Here is a 6,390-nt window from a genome sequence, read left to right as displayed (position 1 = left end):
ATCAAACATTTGAAAATGTCCATTAATGCACTCAGTACTTGGTTGGGAATCCTTTTGCACGAATTACTGCATCAATGCGGCGTGGCATGGAGGCAATCAGCCTGTGGTGTTATGGATGCCCAGGATGCTTCAATAGCGGCCTTTAGCTCATTTGCATTGTTGGGTCTGGTGTCTTTCAGCTTCTTCTTGACAATACCCCACAAATTCTCAATGGGGTTCAGGTCAGGGGAATTGGCAGGCCAATCGAGGACAGCAATACCATGGTCAGTACACCAGTTACTGGTGGTTTTGGCACTGTGGGCAGGTGCCAGATCATGGTGGAAAATGAAATCATCATCTCCATAGAGCTTTTCAGCAGAAGGAAGCATGTAGTGCTCTAAAATCTCTTGGTACACAGCTGCATTTACTCTGGACTTGATGAGACACAGTGGACCAACACCAGCAGCTGACATGGCTCCCCAAACCATCGCTGACTGTGGGAACTTCACACTGGATTTCAAGCAACTTGGATTTTGCTCCTCTCCAGCCTTTCTCCAGACTCTGGCGCCTTGACTTCCAAATGAAATACAAAACTTGCTTTCGTCTGAAAAGAGGACTTTGGACCACTCTTCAACTGTCCAGTGCTTCTTTTCCATAGCCCAAGTCAGACGCTTTTTCCGTTGTCTTGAGTTCAGAAGTGGCTTGACCATGGGAATACGGCTATTGTAGCCCATTTCCCGGACACGTCTGTGAACAGTGGCTTTTGATACCTGGACTCCAGCTTCAGTCCACTGTCTTTGAAGCTCCCCCAAATTCTGGAAGCGGCTCTTCTTCACAATCCTGTTAAGCCTGCGGTCATCTCTCTTGGTTGTGCAGCGTTTCCTGCCACATTTCTCCCTTCCAACAGACTTTTTGTGAATGTGCTTTGAAACTGCACTCTGTGAACAGCCTGCTCTTTGAGAAATTTCTTTTTGTGTCTTACCCTCCTGATGGAGGGTGTCAATGATGGTCCTCTGGACAGCAGTCAGATCAGCAGTCTTCCCCATACTTGTGTTTAGTTTACTGAACCAAGCTGAGTGTTTTTCAAGGCTCAGGAAACACTTGCAGGTGTTTCGAGTTATTTAGACGATTCAAGTGATTAGTTAAATAGCCTACTAGTATACTTTTTCATGATATTCTAATATTTTGAGATAGGATTTTTGAGTTTTCTTAAGCTGTAAGCCATAATCAGCAATATTAAAATAATAACAGGCTTGAAATATTTCAGTTGATTTGTAATAAATCCAGAATGTATGACATTTTTGTTTTTTTAATTGCATTTCAGAAAATAAAGAACTTTATCACAATATTCTAATTTTCTGAGACAGTCCTGTATACGTCATTGCCCTTGTTGGTCATTATCTCGGTTTTGGGCCTGATAACATGTCAACCACGTGTTTACTGCAAAGGGAAGCTCGTTTTTCTATCCCATGGACACTGGAAAAAAGAACTATGTCCAGTTGTGGGTGGACTAAACCTTTAAAAGCATAACCTTAAAGGGTACTATGTGTGTGAAATAAACCTTTATAAGTACATGGACTGAATGAAGAATTTGGGGTGGAATAGAATTATAAAAGCATAAAAACGTTAGCCTAGCCGCGCTAGACAACCCACGGCAACGAATTTAATTCTCTGCCAGGGTGGGTCCAGTTACCCTCCATAAGGCTCGAGGCTGGATTCTCCTATAACTGGCCGGACCAATCACCATGAAGTGTAGAGTCAGAAGGCGGACGTAACGAAGTGACGACAGAGGCGTGACGACTCTGACAGAAACAACCGGCGCACAATAAACAGTTATCTTTCGACTCGGCTTTGGCCACAGCCCTTAAAGATTTGAAGCTAAAATTCAACTTGAAAGATAAACAAAGGACGGCACTGAAGTGTTTCATTGAGAAGAAAGACGTATTTGGACTTATGCCGACGGGATATGGCAAATCCTTAATATACCAGTTGGCTCCGCGGCCCTGCTGGTTGGGAAGCTAATGGGACTTAGTGATGTGTCGTTCGCGAACGAAACGGCTCTTAGAGCCGGATCTTTCAAGTGACCGACGGGAGCCGGCTCCTTATTGGGAGCCGTCCTGGGAGCCGTGTTGTTTTTTTTTCTCTCTCTCACCCACGCTCGCTCACTTTTTTTCTCTTCAAGCCAGACGTGATTGGTCAATATGTGTTTGCGCTGAGCAGAGCGGGGGAGGGGCGGCAGTTACACTCACAGACGCAGATCAGGAACAGAGCAGGAGGGACAGAGAGAAAGAGAGCCAGGGGCAACAAAACCAGACATCGATAGAAAGGTAAAGAAAATGAGTGACACCAGGAAAACGAGTAAAATCTGGAACCATTTCAATTTGATATCAAGTTGATAATACAAAGGCAGAGTGTAGAGTCTGCAAGAAAAGAATATCCTACAGAGCCGGCTCCACAAACAACCTCCACAGGCATCTGAGAACTGTCCACCCATCAGTGCAATGGGTTGAATGTATTAATGAAGGTGCCAGTGTGTCTACTGCTACTGTTGCTGCTGCTGCAGTATCTACAGCATCATGTACTATGCCACCACAGCCACCAAAACCTCCGATCCAGAGCTCTATGACACAGTTTTTGCAGAAGTCTGTGACCACAGCAAGACAGAACTCAATTGATGAAGAACTGGCAAAAATGATTACCCTTGATTTTCAACCATTTTCAGTTGTGGATGATAAAGGATTCAGGAAGTTTGTTCATGCACCAAATCCAATGTATGCAATTCCAAGCAGGAAAACACTTTCCCAAAAATCATCCCAGGTCTGTATGACACAGAACATACATTACTGCAAGAGAGGGTTAAAAAAGCCACAGCAGTCTGTCTAATAACTGACAGCTGGACATCCCAAACCAATACATCCTTCTTGTCAGTTATGTGTCACTTTATTGAAAAATTTAAAATGGTGTCCTGTCTTCTGGATTGTTTTGAGTTCAGTGACAGACACACTGCTGAGAACTTAGCAGAAGAGCTGCTCAAAGTGGCAAAAGAGTGGGATGTGGAAAACGAAGTGGTTTGCTGTGTTTTGTGTTGTTTCACTTTAAATTTGTTTAATAGGAAAAAGCTGAATATTTAAATAGTTGAAAATTGAGTTGTAAATAGTTGTTCTTTGTATTTTATAATTTATTTGTTTTACATTTTTGTGGAGTCAGCTGCACAGTAGAGTAGTGGTTAGCACTTTCGCCTTGCAGCAAGAACATACCAGTTTGAATCCCGGGGTGGGCCTGGGATCTTTCTGCATGGAGTTTGCATGTTCTCCCTGTGCACACGTGGGTTTTCTCCGGGTACTCCGGCTTCCTCCCACAGTCCAAAAATATGCTGAGGTTAATTGGTTACTCTAAATTGTCCGTAGGTGTGAATGTGAGTGTGATTGTGTGTCTGTATATGTAGCCCTGTGACAGACTGGTGACCTGTCCAGGGTGTCCCCAGCCCAAGTCAGCTGGGATAGGTTCCAGCACCCCCCCGCAACCCTAGTGAGGATAAAGCGGTGTATAGAGAATGGATGGATTTTTGTGGAGTGAATAAAAAAAAGCATATATATATATATATATATATATATATATATATATATAATAAACATATATAAATTTAAAAAAACAATCTTTTACATTAGTAATTCATTTTGTGCATAATTTTATATTGTTGTTGATAATAAATTAATTAAAGCAACAAAACAACCCGAAGAGCCGTTTGGGAGCCGAAAGAGCCGGCTCTCTTTACTGAGCCGAGCCAAAAGAGCCGGCTCGCTAAAAAGCCACACAATCCGCCGGTGCTCTCGGAACCACGTCAGCCTATTTGTTGCGTTGATTGGTTGTATACCTACCCAATTGCTGCAGAGGGATTTGATAGACAACCTTTTAGCCCGCCTCCCTCCCTGTCGAGCGTGCCAAGACCCTTGTGCCGTCAGAAACATGGGATCTAGCATGGCTAGGCTATAAAAACGTAGGAAAAAAGCACTATTTGGATTGAATAAACCTTTATAACTTAAACCAATTTGTTTTAGAATGTAGCATTTAAATAGAATAAACATTCAAACTTTAAGTACTTTGACAAAAAGTATTATTTTGGTGGAGTAAACCTTTACAAGCATTAGTACTTGGACAGAAAGTGGTATTTTGGATGGGATAAATCTTTAAAACCACCCCTTGTTAGTTAGAAAGCACTATTTCAATGGAATAAACATTCAAACCTGTATGTATGGACAAAAACTACTAGGGCAGAATGTCCTACTTTTGTCGAAATAAACCTTCAAAACTGTAACTTGTTAGTAAGAAAGTATACAATTTCAGTGTAATAAAAGTGTAAAACTGTAAGCACGCAGGCATAGAGTGGTATTTTTGGTGGAATATACCTTTAAAACCACAAATGTCTCACTAGAAAGTAATGTTTTCGGTGGAATAAACATTCTAAGCTACAAATACTTGGACACAAATGAGTATTTTGGTTCGAATAAACGTCCCAAACCATAATTCAGTCATTAAAAAGTATTAAATTCATGGAACAAACCTTTAAAACTGTAAATACTTGGATAAAAAGTAGTATTTGTTGTGAAATAAACCTTTTAAAATATAGACCCTTTAATGACCCACGTCACAAATGACGTCACAGCTTTAGCTGGAGGCAAAAGAGGAAGCCCGCAGCCGTGACCGAAAGGCGAAAGACTCGGGACAAGGCTCTATCAACTTTTCTAAAATGTCGTCCTGCTGTGTTTTTGGATGCCAGAATAGAAGGAATGACATTGGCGAACGCAAATTAAAGTTTTATAGGATTCCACCGAACACTCGTGCTCAGAGGGAACGAAAACATTTGTGGTTAAATGCACTGAGGCGAAAAGACTGGACAGAGACGATCAGCTGCAGTCAATTCCAGCCATTTTCAGTACAAAATATCACTAATATTCTATTTGTAAATAAAAATATTCAATGCAATTCAATTCAGCTTTATTCCAGACACTGGGTCCAAATACACACACCATAAGAACAAGGACACAAGACACAGAAAAAAATACAATCAAAAACAATAACCCGTTACATATGAAGAGAAATACAGAGACGCGCATCGCGAGGTGCATTTCCTTGAAAACGACCGATTTGTGGATTTTATACTGACTTCAGGACATGTTTTGGACAAAATATTTTACTGGCTTGTGTCGTCTGGATGTCCAAGGTTGGATTATGGCCGTTGTTTGTGGAATATTTTCATCTGTGTGTAATAATGAACCCGGAAATATGAGTCGCGCTGTGTACGTTAAAGCCGTGTACAGAGAACGGATGGATGGATATTCGTTGTTTGTCGGACAAACGTGTTTATATTACCCGCTGTGGTAATCACATCTGAAAGTGGTTTATACCGGCGGATTCATGAGAATCTAAGCTTTCCATCGGCGTATAGTGTTTATATAATCGCGTTTGCAGCCTTCGGACATTCTTTAAATTCCTATGCAAATTAGTAAGTGTACCGCCGGCGGTACACTGAAGTTTAACGGGTTAAAAATGCTCGAGTTTGCAGCGCAAACTCCCAGCGCAAACTATATACTCCCAGTCCCGCTTGTCTTCTCGCTCCGCTTTTGCCTCCAGCATAAGCCCCGCCCACAAAAAACGTCACAATGTTTGTAAACAAATAAAGGGTCAATAAGTACTTAGACAGAAAATAGTATTTTGGGTGGAACAAACCTTTAAAACCATGAATAGTTCATAAAAGAGTGATATTTTAGGAGGGATAAATATATAAAACCATACTTCTTCGACAGAAAGTGCACACTGACTGGCTCAAACCTCTAAAACTATAAATGCTTTGACAGAAAGTAGTATTTTAAAAAACCACAACTTGTTAACCTCTTAAGCCCGGTCGGCCCATGGGTGGGCGGAAGAAATCCCGGCGTTTTTTTCTGAAAATATGGCCAGGGCTTAAGAGGTTATGTAGAAAGTACTAACTGGCTGGAATAAACTTTTAAAACTATAAGTTCTTAGACGGAAAGTAACAAACCTTTAGGACCATAAATGGTTCCTGAGAAGGGAATATTTTGAGTGGAATAGACCTTTGAATCCATAACTAGTTTGTTAGAAAGTACTAATTAATTGGAATAAACCTTTAAACAATAACTCACTACTTAGTACAAGTTGACTGGAATGAGCCTTTAAATATATATATACTGTTGTACTTGGACAGAAAGTTGTATTTTAGGTGGCATAAACCTTTAAAAGCACAACCCGTTTGCTTTAGTGATCAGCCAGTTAGGGGGGTGGCACAGTTGAGAAAAACAAGGTTACACACACAACATCTGTGTTTTCACAGCATGTCAAACTTGAAATAAAATACGCAACTGGGAGAAAATGAAACTGGGAAAAACAATAAAA

Source organism: Acanthochromis polyacanthus, chromosome 10 (assembly GCF_021347895.1).
Source record: "Acanthochromis polyacanthus isolate Apoly-LR-REF ecotype Palm Island chromosome 10, KAUST_Apoly_ChrSc, whole genome shotgun sequence".
In the NCBI taxonomy this organism is placed as follows: Eukaryota; Metazoa; Chordata; class Actinopteri; family Pomacentridae; genus Acanthochromis; species Acanthochromis polyacanthus.
The sequence above is the reverse complement of the archived record's forward strand: the minus strand, read 5'-3'. Positions refer to the sequence as shown.